The sequence below is a fragment of the Felis catus genome, chromosome C1 (assembly GCF_018350175.1).
Source record: "Felis catus isolate Fca126 chromosome C1, F.catus_Fca126_mat1.0, whole genome shotgun sequence".
In the NCBI taxonomy this organism is placed as follows: domain Eukaryota; kingdom Metazoa; phylum Chordata; class Mammalia; order Carnivora; family Felidae; genus Felis; species Felis catus.
Genome location: NC_058375.1, coordinates 136,991,568 through 137,013,024, shown reverse-complemented (window position 1 = coordinate 137,013,024; position 21,457 = coordinate 136,991,568). Strand labels below are relative to the sequence as shown.

Here is a 21,457-nt window from a genome sequence, read left to right as displayed (position 1 = left end):
CTGCTTCTGATTCTGTGTCTCCCTCTCTCTCTGCCCCTCCCCCACTCGTGCTCTGTCTCTCTCTGCCTCTCAAAAATAAAGAAAACTAATAAAAAAAATTTAAAGACAGACTGGTAGAACAATAAAATGGCAATTAAATTGATGTTTGGCATCATTTTATGTTGAAAGAATACACAAAACTGTGTATACAAAACAAAAGCTGAACTTGCTGTTTCCAATTACACACCTAGGAGAAATAGACTTTTAAGAACATGTGTGTAATATTAGTATATGACATAAAAGAGTTGACCACCAAGAGAATTTCACTAATGTGAATTTGAAAAAAGGTATGAGTGACAAAAGAAAAATGATCCAGTTGAAACAGATATGAACAAATAGTGTTATTTGTAAATTTGAACCATCTTTGACTACTTAAAACGAAAGCAACATCTTATTTGAGGGCAAAAGAAGGATATAGGCAGAGTATGGACAAAAGTAATACATGTTTGGAATTGGATAATCTTAAAGTGTTCTAAGATCCTTATATCATACAGGTATTTTATGTGTCAACTTCATTGGGCCACAAAATGCCAGATGTTTGCTTAAATAATATTCTGGTTGCATCTGTGAAGGTGTTTTTTTTTTTTTTAATGAGATTAACATTTAAATTGGTAGACTAAGTAAAACAGATTGCTATCCCTAATGTGGGTGGGCTTCACCCAATCTGTGGAAGGCCTGAATATAACAGAAATTTGAATAAGAATGTTAACTCTCTCTGCCTGGCTTCTTAACCTGGACATCAGTTTTCTCTTGTACTTTGGTACTTGGACTGAACTTAAGCCATCAGCTCTCCTTTTCAGGTCTTTGGACCCAGACAGGCACCTGCAACATAACATTGGTCATCCAAGTTCTTAGGCTCAGGCTTAGACTGGAACTATCCTATTGGCTGTCATGGGTCTCCAGCTTACTGACTATATATCTTGGGACTTCTCACCCTCCATAATCACATGAGCCAATTCTGTTTAATAAATCTTTAGATATGTATCTGGATTATACAATTATATACCTTCGAAATATCACATATATATAAATATGACATATACATATCATTGGTATATACAGAAATTGATTAATTTTAAACTTGATTAATTATGTTTGTCAAATAACTAATAACTAAAAGATTTACCATGTAACTTCTAAAAAGTTAAAGACAAGATGAATGAGAAAAAGTGTCCAAAAGAGCCCAAAAAAGGGGAGGGGGAAATGAAAAGAAGCACAAAATCAAGGCAAATAGAAAATACATAGTAATTTGATATACTTCAATCCCAAAATATCAATAATGACATATAATGGACATGACATAAACATTCCAGTTAAGGGAAAGCTTGACACACCTAAAACAAAACACAGATGATTGAGAGTCAAAAGACTAAGGAAATGGGGAAGGTGTGTTAACACTAGACAAAATGAACACATTGGCAGAAACCATTATTAGGAATTAAGAGGATATTACACAATGATAAAATATTCAATTTAATAGATGCTATAATAATTCTAAATTTTATGTACACAATAATGTAACTTAAAATATATAAAGTGAAAATTGATGTAATTACAAGATGGAATTAAATGCTTTCCCATCATCATTAGGGATTTGCCATGGTCACTCAACAAATGATTGGACACAATGGCTAAAAATGAGTAAGAATATAGAAGAGCTAAATGGTACAATGAATATTCATCACAAAATTGACATTCATAGAACAGTGCACTTAAACATTGGATAATACATACTATTTTTATACATATGCAATATTTATGCAAAGTAAACATACACTAACCTTACAAATTTTAAATGACATAAAGAACACATCATTTGAGTACGCTGGCATTAAAATAAAAATATTAAAACATAATAACAAAAGAAGACACTTATGTTAAGAAAAGTGAAAAAATATCCCCCCAAAATCATGATTCTAATAAAAATAATAATATACATTATAAATTAATTGAACTATTATTAAAGTACTGTGATTAAAACTTATAAGATAGAGCTAAAGTAGATGTTAGAATAAAATTTATTGTCTTGAAAGCTTAAATTAGAAACAATGAAATATTTAGAAAACAATAGACTAAGTATTTAATTTTTTTAGAGATTTTAAAATAAGCAACAGATTAAAACCCAGAAAAGTAGAAAGAAGTAATAAAAACGTCAGAAGTTAATGAGATGGAAGCAAAATATAAAAATTATCCAATAGTGAAAAATGGTTCTTTGAAAGGTATTAAATAAAGTCAAATTTTATTATATTGAAAGGAAAATAATGGAAAGAAAAAATAAAATATTAACAATGGTGTAGTTTAATAGCTACAGAAAATACAGAGATTAATCAGATTACACCAGATTTACATAATAAAACTAAAAAAAGATGATCAATAATTTATAAGAATACAATTGATCAAAATTGAGTTAAGAAATAACACAAACCTGAATATTTCCATATCTTTTAGATCAGTTAAAATGGTTAAAAACTCTTTCCACAAGAAGACACTGGGATTTAGATAAATTCAGGATTGAGTACTACCAAGTTTTCTAATAGCAGAAACAAAAAGATCAATCCATTTTTATTAGGCTAACTTACTTTGACACCAATTAAGATAAGAATAGTATAATAAAAAGTTACAAGCTAATCCCACTCAGGAACATAGAAGCAACAAACTAAAATATTAGCAACCCAAATACAGATATTCAGTAAAAGTGGAACACATCCTATCCAAATTATTTTTACCTCAGAAATGCAGAGTTCTTTCAAAAGTTATAAGTGGAATGATATAACTCATCATATTAACATCTTAAATGAGAAAAAAACATGATTTCTCAATAGATGAATGAAACTCTTCAATAATATTGTATATACCTTTATGATAAAATGTTAACAAGCGACAAAAACACTAAAAATCCCCTAACTTTATTGAAGTTATCTATTAAAAACTGTTGCTTGCATTTATTTACTCATGTAATATAAATCTATCATATCAAAGCTCAACCCAGCACACTCCATGGGGGATCTGGGGTCTCTCACTACTTCTGGACATCCATGAGTATGTGCCCTGTGGAGTTTGAAATCTGGCGTCCTCAGCATCTTTCTGTAGAGGACAGGGACCCAAACTTGGAAGTGCTATGGAGTTAGTGCCCTGTGAGGTAAATTCTGAGCAATAATAAAGGTAACGAGAAGATGCTGATAAATTATTTGTTCATCCTATCCCATTTCCCAACAGATCATTCTGAGGAGCAGAGGCAACTTTCAACATGTCTAGAGACACCTTGGATGACTTTTCTTTCAAAGTTCTGGAGTGCTCAGTATTGCCCCATTTCATCTGCTTACACTCCTTTCCTGTCTCACTTGCGTCCCCACCATCGGGGCCTTCATGGGATTAAATCCCAACTCCCAGTAAAGAAACAGAAGGCATGCTCTCTTATTTTCTGGGGGATTCAGTGAAAACATTGCTCATCAGTAAAATGGATCTATGTAATGAAATGCTACAGAGCAAATAAAACAAATGAACTTCAGTTTTAAGCATAAACACAGGAATGTGAAAAACAATGTACAATGAACGAACATGTTGCAAAAAGATAGAAATAGTATGTTTCCATTGATATAATTTTACAAAATAGATAAAAGTTAAGCAGTGTAATTTTTATGAATACAAATTTTGTTGGAGAAATATTTTTTTTCTGAAGCAAAGAAGTGATTACAACAAAAATTATCATAGTGGCTATTCTATTGGGGGTAATGGAAGGGAAATATGAATGGAGAGAAGAAACACAAGGACTTTTAAAAAAACTGATAAAGTTTGTTCCTTGGTCTGAGTGTTCAATTTTGTTATATTTGTAAGCTGTACAAAATACATTTATTCCCCTATCCCCATAGGACCTTGTATTCCAGTGCCTTCTGTCAACTCAAAAACGTTGCTTTAACAAAGTCCCCCTCCAAAATTAGTAGATATTCCGCAGCTCTCAAGGGAGGAAATTCTATGATAGTTCTATATGTATTCCAGTTATCCCCAGAAGGGCTCATCCTGTTGTTACCCACAGTAAACTTTTTGATTTACCTCCAATGTACTGACTTTCTTTTTGTATCTATGAAGCTCCAAAGAAAACCACCAAAGAACCAACCTTCTGAGTATGCATGCCCTTGAGTAGTCTCCTCTTCCATCCAGTGATGGAAGTGACACTTTTGCAATTTGAAACCCACCTCTCACAATGACATGTCTGCTTCCTCTTTAGCATGTTTGGAAATCCTGAGATGCCGTATAAGAAGTGTGACTATGCAACATACTACTGGAAACATCCTGTTGAGAGACTGGTCACATAAAACATAAGAGACCCTATGATTACAGAGAGCCAACTTAATCATATCATGCTGTCCTGCTAAGACTCCAGCAGAGGTCTCTAGTGATAGAGGCCCCTTGAGAAGTCCCACGCGAGACAGACTGAAAAACCAGAGCTGATCTCATTCAATCAACACACATAATTGTGAGATATAAATAAAAAATTAATTAACAAATAAAAAAATATATAAATAAATATAAATGATAACAAGCCACTAATTCTGGAGTGGTTTGCTACACAGTAAACTAGAACTAAAACATCTTTCCTCCTTCTCTTTCACTCCCTTTGTCATTCAGGTACTTCTTGTCACAGCCTCCCAAACAAACAACCTGCACACTAATCTGGCTTTAGAATGTACCTTTAGGAGAGCCAAAACAAAAACAAAATAATTAGCAGTTGAAATAAAGTCAACTCAATATAATATGAGATTTTATGCTATTTAATTGTCACACACACTTGCATATACATATATAAGTAAAAAAATGAAGAATTATTACCTTTATCTTTTTTGGGGAATGATGAGAAATGGAACTTGGTAAATAGAAGATATTTGCTAATGGGTACAAAATAAGATATAGTAAAACCTTGGTTTGTGAGCACAATTTGTTCCAGAAACATGCTTGTAATCCAAAGCACTTGTATATCAAACAAATTTCCCCATAAGAAATAATGGAAATCCAGATGATTCGTTCCTCAATCCAAAATAATCATACACAAATGACTACAATACTGTAATATAATACAAAATAGTAAAGAAAATACAAAATATAAAGAAAAATAAACAAATTAACCTGCACTTACCTTTGGAAACCTTCATGGCTGATATGAGGGAGACAAGGCAGGAGGGTTATTGTGTATGACGACTTTCACTATCACTAATGGAATCACTGTTATCTACTGACTCAATGGAATCTTTTTCTTTTCATGCAACTTTAACAAGGAACCTATCCAATGACACTTGCTTTTGCCTCCTTTTGAGGATTTTTGTGGAAATGCGACATTGCCTTGTTGTTAAACAGGTTCATTGCCCACACCGCTACAGCCTTATTTGGATGGTGATTTTCTACAAAATTTTGCAGTGTTTCCCACCTTTTACACATCTCTCCAATCTCATTTGAAGTGAGGGATTCCTCTGCCTTTTTCTCCTCCTCCTCTGCAGATGAGATCTCCTCCATAACTTCTTGTTATTGCTCGCAACACAGCTCCATCAGTCCGTGGGTGGTCAGCTTTTGGCCATGTTCCTTTTCCAGCACTTAAATGCCATCCTAATTCACCTCCAGCCCCAAGCTCTCCCCCAGGGGCACAATTCTATCAACAACTGGTGGCTCTTGTTCATGAGCAAAGCCCTCTAAGTCAAATCCAAAAATGCAGTCAGGTCAGTTTTCTCCAAGCAGAGTTGAGGGCTCTGTTGGTGACCACATCCCAGACTTTATCAATGATCTTGAGATAGTTCACGATGTGGAAATGATTTTTCCAAAACTAGGAGGGTAAGGTTTGTTCCTTTGGTCACCTCGAACTTTTCACTGTAATAGTACTTTGGCATAAAGCTTCTTAAAGTTTGAAATGTGATATAAAGCTTCTTAAATCTTGAAATGACCTGCTGATCCATGGGATGGAGGATTGGGGGGGGTTTGGGAGGAAGAAACTTGACTTTAATGAACTCGAATTCCTCCAGTAAGTCATCCTCAAAGCCTAGAGGATGAGCAAGAACATTATCCATAACCAGCAAGGCTTTGAGTGGAAGATTCTTTTCTAAAAGCTATTTCTTCACTGAAGGACAGAAGACCTTGTTGATCCACTCAATGAACAAGATAGGAATGACCCAGGTCTTGCTGTTGGACCTCTACATAACGTTTAACTCTTCTGCACCTTGCATTTCCCGAAGGTTCATAGATTCTTGGAATGATACATGAGCAAGGGCTTGACTTTGAAATCCCCACTTGCATTAGTACAAAACAAGAGCGTGAGATGGTCTTTCATGGGCTTGTGACCAGGCATTGCATTCTCTTCTTCTGTAATGTAGGTCCACTTTGGCATTTTTTTCCAAAACTCCCTGTCTCATCACAGTTAAAAACTTGCTCCTGCAGGTAACACTCAAACACCATGAGCTTCTGGAACTCAGTAGTGAATACATCAGCTGCCTGAGCATCTGAACTCACAGCCTTGCCATGCCTCACAACACTTCTCCTCTTAAAGTTATCAAACCATCCCTGCTTTCTTTGAATCCTTCTTCATTTTCTGTTGACGTATCTGGCAGTTTACTTACCAGGTCAGTGTACAAGGCCTTTGCCTTCTTGCAAATAAAGTTCTTAGTCACAGTATCACCTGCTACTTGCTTCTCCTTTATCCAAACCAGAAGCAACTTTTCTACATCTTCTAGAAATGTGGCCATTGCTTTGATAGTCTCGTGATTCCTTTAGCTGCATCTAGCCCTCTTGTTTCTTATTTCTTCTTTAACATTGTGCAAATGGTCAATGTAGACTTCTTATAAAATCTTGCAATTTGGCCACTCACATACCTTGTTTGTACTTCTTGATGATTTCCTTCTTAACTTCCACCATAATCATCCTCTTCTTACCACCTTTCTTTTCAACCTTTTTCTGCTTAAGAGCCATTGGATAAGCTCACATGGATGTTGACTAAGGTACAGTATTAATAAACTCTATCATATACTATATTTAATGTAACTGGCAATAAGGTAGTAAAGGAAAGGGTCTATATCTTCAGGCAGCCTGACGTAGAATGAAGCAGAGCATTCCTAAGCTTACTCCTGTATAGAAAAGCAAGAGACTGTCCATAGATACTTTAAAGCGACAAAAATACACTAGTGCCAGTTGTGGGAAACTTCCAACATTCTGAAAAGTCACCGATTTCTACCCAACACTGTAGCCTGAGACTGAGCATCTGAGCATGGGAGGGAATCACCCACAATCCCACAATGAGAGAGAGAGAACCATTGGTTCAGTCATGATCACGTGATGTTTGGTATCATGTACTACTCGTATTGCAAGACATCACTCATTTATAAAGTTAAAATTTAATAGAAATGTTTGATTGTTTTGAGGAACACTCACAGAACAAGTTACTTGCAACCCAAGGTACTAATGTAAGTCATTGGCATATACTGTGCCAAAGGGTATATGTTATAGATATTTCTATCCAAGTTATCCTTCTTATTTCTCTCCTTTGATCAGAAGTGACAGAAGCAGGAAACATGGGCTACTGGAAACATGTTCTTTATTAGTTTGCAAGCCTTCTGCCTTCATCAATTCAAGCTGCTATAACTGAATACCAAAAACAAAAGAAATACATTTCTCATGCTCTGGAGGCTGTCCAAGATCAAGGCTCCAATAGATTCAGTATCTGGTGAGGACCCACTTCTTGGTTCATAAATAACATTTTCTAACCATGTCCACTTATAGTAGAAGGGGTAAAGGAGCTCTCTGGGGTCTCTTATACAAAGGCACTAATCTCATTCATGAGGGCTCCATCCTCATGGCCACCCAAAGCCCACCTCCAAATACCATCATGTTGGAAATTAGGTTTAAATATATGAATATTAATTTGTGAGAAAGGCACAAACATTCATAGCACCTTTTTTCTTTAAGTTGTATGTGAGTAAATGTTTGTCATCCTGAACATGTTTGTCATACCTTCTAGAACCTTGGCCATAGAACCAAGACAAGATTTAGAAGAAAAAAAATGTTGACTTTTCTTTAAGTTACCACTTTTGAAGTGTATGGATGGGCTCAAAATTTTGTTCTTTAGAGAAATTCAAACTAGGACAGGCTTTCATCCTTATGAACTGATCATATTCATAATTTCCAGAAGTAAAAAGAAGTAATAGATGACATTTCATTATCTCTTTAATCCTAAGAAACAATACAATAGGTCATTTCCTCATCTGCTAGTTCACATTTGTCTTTAATTTCTCTCATTCTACATTACAAAGGGCATATTCAATAAATATCTACCTAATACCTAACAAGGTGCATATTTACTTTGTTCAATAGAGAATTTAACAACTTTAGTTAAGTAATATTCTATCTATGAAGTATTGGCTATAGTTAAATTTTTAATACCTCTATGGTATGTTATTTTGAAATAAAATTAAATAATTGCTATAAATATTTCTAATGTATCTTAATATGCTGTTACTTATACTTTGAAACTCTATGGAACATTCAAGTCATTTTAAGTATGTTTTCCTGCAAGATGATTTGAAACTTGGATAGCTGGCCTTTGAAATGTATAAATTGTAGAAGAAGAAAATCAGCATAGTTTTCTTTTCCTGGGAAGTGGAGCAGTTAATATTCAACATGAAATGTCTAATCTTTAAATACATTATAATCTAACTGCTTAGGATAATTTTTGCTTTAATACCTTAAGAGTCTGCAAAGCCTGAAGGATGGGATTATTAAGATGGAATTTTAATGTCAAAATTATCAGGGAAGTGAACATATTGCTAGTGTTCATAAAAATTGTATTCAATTTCTGTATGATTTGTTCAAATAAGAGATGAGAATATATTTGATTATAACTAGTAAGTAACCCAAAATTTGATCAGATGACTGGAGGTCACTGCCACATAAGAGCTGTCAACCTCAGAGGTGAGACTATTTAAGACCTGAATTTACTCTAATACATAAATGTACCTGCAGAGATGTGCATAAAAATGTAGGTATGAAATAATTAAATTGTTGGAACATTTTGTAGTGAAAATGGTAGGAAAAGGAGCATATGAAAACTAAAATAAAAAACAAATGTAAATGATGATTATTTCTGTAGAAAATAATGCAAAAGTGTAGGGAACATTTATTACTTTTCATTTTTTAAAGCTTTGGAATAACTCAAAGCTAATCTGTTATATGCATCACAGATTTCTAAAAAATTCACTTTTATTTAGCAGAAATTTATTAGTGGGCAGATTAATCTGTGATATAGAATTTACTGTGGAATGCCTAGTATGAAAAGCAAGAAGAAGATAGCATTTAAATGCACTATTTTAGGTAATTGTTTTAGAGCAAATACATACTTTGCAGTATTTTTTATAATAATGCTTGTCAGTTTCTTAAGGAGGATTATCCCTGTAGCAATACAAACTTTCCCTTCTACATTATCAAATACCTACAATGATGTGCTCATACATAATCATTTATAACTATTAATAGAAACTATAATAAGCAATCAATAGTCATTCAAACTTACAATTATAATTTTTTATTCCACTGTTGGGGGGGATGGAGAGACATGTCTTATGTATTGGCCTTAAGATACAAAAGCTCAGTAGGTACTTTTCTTAGAACAATGCACATTTGTAATTTATGAATGTTCTTTTATATTCTTATAGATATAAATATACAGTTACATTTTCCCTTTTCCCCAGTGCTACATAATTATAACTTGTAATATGTAAATATTTATGAATTCACAGGATGTTCGCTAGGAGAGAAGAATGTTATACTTGCAGATTTGTCTAGTATTTGCAGAATTCAGATCTTATTATTAGGCTTTATGTTGTATTGCAAAATGTAAAAATACATTGTTATAAATATGACTTGTCTAGAAAACATACCATCTGGTGGTTCTGTTGAGAAATGAGAATTATCTCAAAATCATTTATTGTTAGGAATAAGACATTACAATGTTGGTTGAAAATGTTACTCCCTTTATTTTTATATAAGTAAATGGCAGACATAATGCCCTGTATTCTATGTGAAAAAATATGGTTTAAACACTAATATCATGAATTTAAATAACCTTAGAGATCATTTAGACAGAAATGGCATACTAAGTGATTGGCAGTCGCTGTCTAAAATGCCATTTAAGGGATTCTGTCAGGATTGTAGATTAAAGGATACCTGTGCTCCAGTGAGGAAGAGTCCTTGGCTGGCTGAGAATACACGCCTTAGGTTCTGAATGGGAAATTGGTAGCAAGAATCCCGTGTACCACCTTCCCTTATTTCGTATGAAAGAAGATCACTAAAAGCTGGTCAAAAATGAAGATTCCAATCCCTAAAACATCATTGAGCTGTCAGACAAACCTACTACTAGATATTTGTCTGTATGTTTGCTCAAAATCGGATTCCTACAACTTTCTCCACTTAATCCTAATTTATTGCGCATTCCCAGTACGAACTCTTTAGATACCGGAAGATAAGCATTACTTTTCCCTTTCAGTGTTTCCCTTTTCCAAATCAAGTCATTAAGTGCTCCAGCTTCTTTACTATCTCTATTGTTTGTTCAAGTCCTTCTTAAATATTACTACCAGAATGAAATTTCCTAGATGATATCTTAACTGTATAAAGTGAAACAATTATTTCTCTTAATGAAAACACCATACTTCTATTTAATACAATAAGAGATCCCATGATCTATTTCACGGTGTTTTTATGCTCTTGGATCACAGTGCACTTGCCATTGAGTACAATATTTAGGATGTGTTTTTTTTTTAATTTTCTTAACGTTTATTCGTCTTTGAGAGACAGAGAGACACAGAGCACAAGGAAGGGTGGATCAGAGAGAGAGAAAGGCAGACACAGAATCGGAAGCAGGGTCCAGGCTCTGAGCTGTCAACACAGAGCCCAATGCCAGGCTTGGACTCACAAACCGTAAGATTATGACCTGAGCCGAAGTCGGACTCTTAACCGACTGAGCCACCCAGGTGTCCCCTATTTAGGGTTTTAAAATGAACCACTCCTCTCTGTTCTAAATATTAGGTGTTTATTAATTTCTTCATCTGATAATAATGAAAACCGCATTCATTTTCATGGTTGTTCATTGTTAGCCAATGACCATGGTAATCATTTTATCTTGATTACATTATTTAAAGTCACATAATTATCCCTAATTTTATCTACATATAAACAACAATAAGAAAGTCACAAGAAGTTGAGGACCCTGCCTAAAGTTGTGGCAACAATACATTTCACCACACTTTTACATTTATTTTGTTAGTTTGAAACAATTCATCCTTTTGAGTTTTTATTTAGTAATTATGTTACACTCTCTTAGGAGATAAGAAACACATATTCCGAATTTATCTTAGATATTGAATATTTATTTGAAGTGTACTTGTAGTAAATGTTAAATATTGAAAACTGAGAAGTTATACAACAAGCATCTTAGAGAAAAAAATAAAGATTTCTGTAAATAATCAATAGCGTGTCTCAATTCCAATTTTCTTTAGTCCAAAGGAGAATGTCCTTTGCTCATCACCCTTCTTGGGAAGATCCTTCTTTCTTCCTTGCAGTATATGATATTATGGTAATTAAAATTTTTTCTGCCTCTGCTGCTACTGTTGTGGAAAGACATAAAGACTCTTTGTTACTCTGCCTGAGTGCTTCTAATTAATTGTATCTTCTTTGTATTCATTTTAATATCATAATACTTGATGCTGGTCATCTTACTAAGCACTTACTGGTCATTCAGTCCTCTTGAGTTTTCCCAATGACCTTAAGGTAGGCAATGTTTTAATTCTCAAATGACATAGAAAAAAACTGAGGGCTGGAGAGAGATTAAACAACGCCAAATTGACAGATCACTGAATAGGTAAGGCATTTTCTGAACCTGGGTTCATATTCAGGTTTGATTTCAAAGTTTAGATGCTAGCTCACTGCCTGTATTTTCTCTGTTGCTTACATTCTGCCCATACTACTAGCGGTGATACTTCCTCTGTGTCCCACATTCACATTCCAAAGGTATTTCCTAAGTGATTGTTAAGACCTTACTCCCCAGTGATCTCAGAGAATCAGAGATTTTGCCAAATGCCTTGCTTGAGTGAAAATATAAGCTGTGTGTGGCATTTCTTTGATCCACCAGCCTAACAAATCTGTCAAGAAAATAAATCACATTAGTTTAAACAAAAATGTCTTAGCAACGTATCAAAATGATAACAACATACATATCTGAAAATTCTTGATATAGGTCTTGATATAGATCTCATACTTATGCTTATTGAGTCTAGAAACCACAAATCCCCTTTTATGTAAAGGAGAACATTTACTTAACTTTCTCTTGTTTTATCTTGCATTTTCCAAATGATTTCCAAAATATCATGTATGAAGTCTCTCCAGTTGCATACATTTTTCAGTGAGCTCACGAGCAATGTTCTTCTGCCGGAAAATCATGAGCTTTTTGTGAGGTAGCTGCTCTTTTACCAGAACTTTATCTGTTGCATTCTCTCCTTTTCTGTTTTGAAAATTTTTTAAAGATTTCTCTACAGAAAGATATTCAGTTTTCTCTAAACAATCACTGTTAGAAACCAAGGTGCCTTGTGCACTCACATACTTGTATGAAAAACAAAAACATTAACAGCAGCCAAAGGATTTGCTTCCAGAGCACAGGTGTCATGAAAACCACCTCTAAACCTAAACCAAATGGGGAAAGGAAAAGACTCAAATCAGCATCGTTGTCATTGGACACATAGACTCATGCAAGTCTACCACTACTGGTCATCTTATGCACACATGTGGTGGTAGCAACAAAAGAACCATCAAAAAAAATGTGAAAGAGGCTGCTGAGATGGGAAAGCACTACTTCAAGAATGCCTGGGTCTTGGATAAACTGAAAGCTGAACATGAACGTGGTATCACCATTGATATATACCTGGAAATTCCAGACCAGCAAGTATTATGTGACCATCATTGATGCCCCAGGACATAGAGACTTTATCAAAAACATGACTACAGGCACATCTCAGGCTGTGTTGTCCTGATTGTTGTTGCTGGTGTTGGTGAACTTGAAGCATGTATCTCCAAGAATGGGCAGATCTGTGAGCCTTCCCTTCTGGCTTATGCAGTGAATGTAAAACAACTAATTGTTGGTGTTAACAAAATGGATTCCACTGAGCCACCCTACAGCCAGAAGAGTTATGAGGAAATCATTAAAGAAGTCTGCACTTACATTAAGAAAATTGGCTACAACCCCAACACAGTAGCATTCATGCCAATTTCTGGTTGGAATAGTTATAACATGCTAAAGCCAAGTGTTAACATGCCTTGGTTCAAGGGATGGAAAGTCACCCATAAAGATGGCAAGGACAGTGGAACCACAGTGCTTGAAGGTCTGGATTGCATTCTGCCACCAACTCATCCAGCTGACAAGCCTTTGTGTCTGCCCCTCCAGGATGTCTACAAAATTGGTGATATTTGTTCTGTCCCTGTGGGCTGAGTGGAGACTGGTATTCTTAAACCAGGCATGGTGGTCAACCTTTGCTCCAGTCCATGTTACAGCTGAAGTCTGTTGAAATGCCCATGAAGCTTTGAGTGAGCCTCTTCCTGGGGACAACATGGGCTTCGATGTCAAGAACATATCTGTCAAAGGTGTTCATTGTGGCAATGTGGCTGGTGACAGCAGAAATGACCCACCAGGGAAAGCAGCTGGCTTCATGGCTCAGATGATTATCCTAAACCATCCAGGCCAAATCAGTGATAGATATGTTTCTATGCTGGATTGTCACACACCTCACCTCGTTCACAAGTTTGCTGAGCTGAAGGAGATTGTTGTTCTGGAAAAAAGCTTGAAGATGGCCCCAAGTTCCTGAAATCTAGTGCTGCTGCCATCATTGATATGGCTCCTGGTAAGCCTATGTGTGTTGAGGACTTCAGCCATTTTGCTGTTCATGACATGAGACAGACGGTTGCTATGGGTATCATCAAAGCAGTGGACAAGAAGGCAGCTGGAGTTGGCAAGGTCACCAAGTCTGCTCAGAAAGCTTAGAAGGCTAAATAAATATAATCTCCAATACCTGCCATCCCAGTCTCTTTTTTTAAGTTTTTTAAATGTTTATTTTTTAGAGTGCAAGTGGAGGAGGAGCAGGGAGAGAGGGAGACACAGAATCTGAAGTAGGCTCCAAGCTCTGAGCTGTCAGTACAGAACCTGCACAGGGCTCAGACTCGTGAACCATGAGATCATGACCTGAGCCGAAGTCAGATGCTTAACTGACTGAGCCACCCAGGTACCCCCACCTCAGTCTTAATAACTGGTGGAAGAACCATCTCAGAGCTGTTTGTGTCAACTGACCATTTAAGTTTAATAGTAAGTGACTGGTTAATGATAACAATATATCATAAAACCTTCAGAAGGAAAGGAGAATCTTTTGTGCACCATTTGGTTTTGTGTGTGTGTGTGTGTGTCACTTTCAACCTATTAGTTTTTAAATCCATACTTTTTAATGGAGACAACTTGACCAAAAATCTGTCACAGAATTTTGAAACCCATTAAAACAGAAGTTTAATGAGAAAAAAAGCCCCAAACCCCAAAGCTAATTGGGTCATGCATGCATGTTAAATTTTTATCAGGACTCTCAAATTGCCTGGTAGATTGTATCACTTTATTTTACCTGTAATAGTGCAATAATACTGTATCTTTTTTTCCCACCTTTGACAATAGGATTTAAATAATTACCTTTCTTCTTATTGTATACTAATTATACCATATGTGCTAAGTAATATATCTACATCTAACCATGTGTTTTGATTCTATAAACAACTTAAATTCCCATTTATTTTCCTTTTGTATTTTTATAATTATGAATTAATTTGCATCTTTATTCTTCCTAGAGCCATCCTTAAGGCCATACTGTATTTTTATTTCTTAATTTGTTCTTATTCATGGGTTCCTCTTTCCATGTTTTGTTGATTATTTAAAAAAAAACTTTTAAGATGAAAACAATATATTTAGAAAGCTCGTATATATGTATACAAGATAAACTTTATTATTTACAAATCCAGCTACCTTTTTAGTGGCTGTCCTTATAGGCACTTGATTGAATTAAGAAAACCTTAGGAATAAAAAAAATTATTTTAATGTAGGTAAATCTAACTTTTTTCTGAATGATAATAATAATGTACATTTGTATGTCATAAAGAATTTCCTACTTCTCAATTGATCCTAGCATTCCTAGTATAACTGTTCTATTATAAAGAGGAGAAAACTGAGACTCAAAGACATAAAGTGATTTACCCAAAGGAACAATTTAGCTGGTGTGGCATGTATGGGATTTTAACTCCAAATACAATACTTTTTCTGCGGGAGCTTGAGATTCCTCAAAAATACAAAATATTTCTGGAATACTCCTCTCTGTTGCCTTTTGTGCCCCAACAAAACGTCTTCCTTTGCTAAAAACCCCACTCATTAATTGTATTGAATTAAGACAACATCCAATAGTCCTCTATTCAAAATCCAAATACCCTTAGAGATTTAATAATCAAGCTGTTAAGTAATTAAACCTTAGTAAGAATTAGCTTATGAGATTGCTTTTCATCAACCACTAAGTGAGAAGCAATGGAGCACAAAGTAGAAGAGATGGGTTGGAGTGAGAACCAAGCACAAGCAATTCGAAAGGGGACTGACAGATTACAACACTGTTGGTAGCAAGAAATTCTGGGTTATAAAAATAGGGAGTCTCACCAGCAGAGCTGCAGTTTAGATAACAAAAGAAAATCCATTATTTCATAATTTTGTCATATGATTGGTCTTGGCTGCAGACATAAGCTGACAATCATTCTATATGAATTAAGATCTTACCTCTGTATTTTCGCTTACTGTCTCATCCTACACTTGTAGGTATGTTCTTATGCTCTAGACCATAATGGTAAAACTAACCTGACTTTTTCTAGTGTGCCCTTTTCTTGGCCTGTCATACACTTCCATAGATTTCAGCTCAAAATCAAACAAAATACCTCATCACTGAGGTGTCTGTGATCAGCTCCACCCCTTAAAAGGCCTGGTGGATTCATCCACCACCTTCCTGGTATTTCAGTCTAATGTACATGGGCTTATGTCATACAGTTAATCAAGCCTTTTTTTCCCAAATTTCTTTTCTATCTTTCTCCTACTGTTTGCCTCATATTCCTTGATGATAGAAACTAAGTCATATTTATCTTTGCGTTTCCTGTATCTGTAAGGGTCTAGACCTTGTGGTCAAGACAAATCAGTACTTACTAAATATTTAATGAATTAATACATGGGAAATATGTAAATATGGACATAAATATACATCTGCAAAACAAATATCCCCTCCTTTCCCCTTCAAGCTGAACAGTGACCTGTATTTTATCTATTTTTTTAAAGTGTATTTGTTCTGAGGGGGGAGGGTAGAGGGAGAGAGAGAGAGAATCTCAAGCAGACAGTGCAGAGCCCGACATGGGGCTCTATTTCACAAACTTGAGATCAAGACCTGAGCTGAGATCAAGAGTTGGAGGCTTAACCACCTGAGCCTCCCAGGTCCCCCTGTATTTTATGTATTTTAACTTGTTTTATTATTCTTCAGATTAATTTTTCCATAGATTTAAAAAAATGTTTATTTATTTTGAGAGAGAAAGCATGAGTGGACTAGGGGCAGAGGGAGAGAGGGAGAGAGAGAATCTCAAGCAGGCTCCATGCTGCCAGTTCAGAGCTCAAGGGCGGGGAGTTGGGGCTCGATCTCACAAAGTGTCTGGGGGAACCTTGAGATCATCACTTGAGCCTATATGAAGAGTCTGATGCTTAACTGACTGAACCACGTAGGTGCCTCCCTAGATTTTTCTAAAGCAATGTATTTGAAACCAGAGAATGGAAGGTAAAGGAAATTTTACTAGGAGCTCGTAGCAACCTGGTACAAAGAAAACTGAAGTCTAAAACTTAAGCTAAGTCTTTCAATTAAAGAAACACAATAGCTTCTGTTTAGATAACAAAGACTCTTTAACTACTAGTGTGCCAATAAATAATGCTATTTTGTATTCATATTGTTGAATAATATACATACAAATTAAGTTGATTCAATGAAACTATTAGTCAACATTAGGAAAAAAAAGAGGATAGACAAGTTTTTTACATACCAAAGGCAAAAATAATCAATCAATTTACTGACTAAATTTTAAAAATTTATTCATATTATTTTTAAAAATTTAATTTTTCTGGCCTGGTATAGACACAGACCATGTTCCATATGGGGTGTCCGTAGGTTAGGCCTTCTAAATGAAGGTATTTGTGGATTTTTGTGAGCCTTTGTTTATCATAAATTATAATAGCATCTACCCCCACACATGCTAATGCATAATATGACTTTATACACTTGACTTTCCATTTTTCTCTTTCAATCTCAAGTTCTATCATCTTGGCAGGTCTGCCTTTAACATATGCATTGGAAGGCCACTTGTGCTTCTGTGGTTCTTGAAAATTTTACAAGTTTTGACCAAACAGGATGCAGAATTGTTTTTGAGTTTCTGCCATGAAATGTCTAATAACCCTGTCATTCTTTTGAAAATACTGTGTTAATAAATTCTGACAATGTGCAAAACATAGTGAGAAGAGGAATTTTTGCTTCCCACGCAGCTTTTCTCCAAGTGGTAGAAAAGAGAGAGAAAGAGAGACAGAAAGACCCCACAATTAGGTCAGATAGGCCATTTATTTGCAGAAAGATTACTCCTGAAACTTCCATTCCCATACTCTTTCTGGGGAAGGTCACTTTCAAGGTCTGAGGCAAGGAAAATTCTACTACTATTTTGGAAGTACAAACAGCCATCTAAAAATTAGCCCATCATAAAACCTTTAATTTTAAAATTTTGATAGCCAGCTTTTTCAAGCCCTCCTTTTCCATGTTTTCATACATTCTAACACTAAATCAATTCCTGGTCTTGGCTGTATTAATCCTAAAATGCTAGATTGCACCACATGATGACTCTTTTTTTTAGAGAATCATGCATCAGTGAAATCACACACACACACACACACACACACACACACACACACAAACACAAAGAGAGAGACACACAGATACACACACAAAAGTAGTTTTCTTATTCAAACACTGTTTCAACATTAGTTAAGACATAGTGTAAGGAAAGGCATGAAGTTCAGCCATCTAGTTGTTCATTAATGAGGCTTTGATGGTATGTTGACTCAATAACTATCCAATCTTTTTTACATAGGAAAGGTAATTGGCACCTATATACCTTTCTCATAAATGCTGCAAATGGAAAAGAGAATTGAATCCCCTGTGAAAACATTAAAAATAAACGACTACCAATCTTCCTTAAAGCTGATCTGAAAACTCTTGGCAACTAACTAGTATATGCACCCTAACTGAAAGCATTGTGTTTGTACTGCTCTGCACTGTACCATTTCTCGTGGTGCTCCTCTAAAAGCCATGATATCAGAGGCACCCCAGGAACCTAGAATCGCAGTTATTATAAAAGAAAGCTTTTGGCTGCAAGGTAGTGAAGAGAAGGCCAGTGGATCAAACGTAAAAGCTTTGCTTTTGAGATTAAATTAATACCAGAGTCTCAGTCAGCACTGAGTTAGTGTGCACCATGCACCACATAGCACCTCACCGTATAGATTCTCATGGAGTCAAGTGGTGTTATTCTGACCTGCTTCCTCCCAGATTTACCAGGTCCGGATAACCCCCAAGCAGAATAATCATGTATATCAAAAATACTTAGCAGTTTTGTGAAAGGTAAAAAAAATTTTTTTTGCTAAATCCTCTTTCCATATGAGACCTAATGAGCACCTCAAGATACTGCCTGTCTGAGGAAAGGAAGGATTAATGTTTAAAGTCATTATTCCACCGAACGCCATCAATTTCGTGTCACCAACACATCGAAAGGTGCAATTTTCAGAAAGCTGTTTTCTGCCTGAGTCTTTTCATTGTGGTTTCACAACACAATTGCCTGCTTAGGCCCTCCCAGCGCATGGCACCCTCTCAATATATGCACTGTTTGGACACAATACGTTCCTGTTTTCAGTTAATTAATACATCACAAGGAGCTTTCTAAGTTACAAAGCCCCCAAATCTCACAAACAAATAAGCTTTGGATATTATCCCTGAGCCATGTTTTCACTGCCTTTTTCCCCATATTTTCTTTTATTTGTGGAAAATATATTTTGACTTCACTGCAAACCATAAGAAAACTTGATACCCAAATAATATCAAGCATAATTCAAGAGGAGTAAACAAAAGTAGGAAGAAAACAAATAGCCAAGCATTATTTTTAATTCTTCACATTCTTTACCACATCTCTTAGCACATTTAATTTGACACATCTCTTCAAGAGAAGATAATTCTTGTTTGTTTGTTTGTTTGTTTGTTTTTATTTTCCCTCCCATTGAGAGAACAGTTCCAGCTAAGCGGTATCCACAAGATGCAATAAATCTCTTTCTAAGTGTGTGAGAGGTCAATTCTTTTTTCAACTCTATTTATTTCTATTTAAATTAATTGGGGAAAAATCAAAACAAAGTCACAAACAATGGTTATTTGTAAAATCCAATAAAAGGATACACTTTTTTTAAAGAAATGTGCTAGTATAATTTGCACGAATATAAACGTTTTCAAAAACTAAGATGAGATATATTTTGTATATTAAAATGGAGCACCCTTAAAACACATGGAGGGATAGAATTTAAAATTCAGCATACATACATGTAAAGTTTTAAAAGTGAAAAACAATCCAAAACTTTAACTATGTTGGGTTTTAAAACAGTGGTATCCCAGTCAAGCTAAAGGTGCTTCTAAGGAATGTCATTCCCCACTTATGTTGATTTTTATAGGAAATCATATAAAAGTAGGAGAGTACACTGAACAACCTACCACTGAGAAAGCAGAGTTAATGGTGCAGAAAAGACTTAAACCAGACAATATCCTTAAAGAAAAACATAAAACAGCATTAGAGGACTTTAAAGATGACACAAGCAGCAATCTGAGTATAAAATAAAAATTATTGAAATAAAGAACTCACTAGATAGTTTGAAGAGTCAAATGGATATAATCAAATGGCAAAATGTGTAAGCTGAAAAATCAAGTCAAGGAATTTGCCAAAACTGAATCAAGGAGAAATTACATTGTAAGAAAATTAAAGAGTGAACACAGAAACTAGAATTAGAAATGCTAATGTGTAGGGGTGCCTGAGTGGCTCAGTCAGTTAAGTGTATGACTTTGGCTCAGGTCACAATCTCATGATTTGTGAGTTCGAGCCCCACATTGCAGTCTGTGCTAATGGCTTGGAGCCTGGAGCCTGTTTCAGATGCTGTGTCTCCTTCTCTCTCTGTCCCTCCCCTGCTCATGATCTGTCTCTCTCTGTCTCAAAAATAAGTAAACATTAAAAAAACAAGAAAAGCCAATATGCATATCACCAAAGATCCTGAATAAAAGGAAAACATACAATGAAGGATAAAAAAATCAAAGAAATTCTAACTGAAAATGTCATAAAACAAAAGAAAGATTAAGTTGTCAGTTATAAAAGATTCATAGGCTGTAAAAAAAAACAAAAGATATATAAGGAAAGAAAAGAAAAGAAAACACAATTAGACCCTTAGGATGTACTCCTTGGAGAAATATTAGTTACAGTGAAGAATGGTAGATAAGTCATTTGGAAAGTTTATTGTTGAAGAAAGAACTGGTTCTAAAAATATAAAAAGAACTTAAGCATAATAATAGAATGTTTAAACTTTAGAAGTTGAAGCCGTTGGAGGGAAGATGGCGGCATAGGAGGACGCTGGGCTCACCACATCCTGCTGATCACTTAGATTCCACCCACACCTGCCTAAATAACCCAGAAAACTGCCAGAAGACTAGCAGAATGGATTCTTCAGAGCCAAGTGCAGATGAGAGGCCCACGGAAGAGGGTAGGAAGGGCAGCGAGGTGGTGCATGCTACACAGACCAGTGGGAGGGAGCCGGGGCTGAGGGGCAGCCCGCAGGCCAAGCAGAGCCCCCGAATCTGGCTGGCAAAAGCAGAGGGGCCTGACGGAGTCTGTACTGACAGAAAGCGGGACTTGACATCTGGAAGGTTATAAGTTAACAGCTCTGCTCGGAGTGCGGGAAGGCTGGAGGACAACGGGAGGGAGAGTTGTTGAGCCCCAGACTACAGAGCTCAGCTTGGCGGGGAACAAAGGCAGTCACCAGTGCGATCTCCCTCGCCCATCCCCCAGCCAAAATCCCAAAGGGAACCAGTTCCTGCCAGGGAACTTGCTTGCACCGGGCAAACACCCAACGCTGTGCTTCTGCAGATCCATCCCTCCAGCGGGTCTGACTCCCTCCCGGTGCTGCAGGGCCCCTTCTGAAGCAGATCACGGAAGGATAAAGGAGCTGAGCCTGCCCCTCCCACCC

At 35.9% G+C, this 21,457-nt stretch overlaps 1 pseudogene; it reads left to right on the top strand.

Annotated features, from left to right (window-relative positions):
• Positions 1-5,361: 5,361 nt before the first annotated feature.
• Positions 5,362-14,089, top strand: LOC101083871 (annotated as a pseudogene).
• The last annotated feature ends 7,368 nt before the right edge of the window (positions 14,090-21,457 follow it).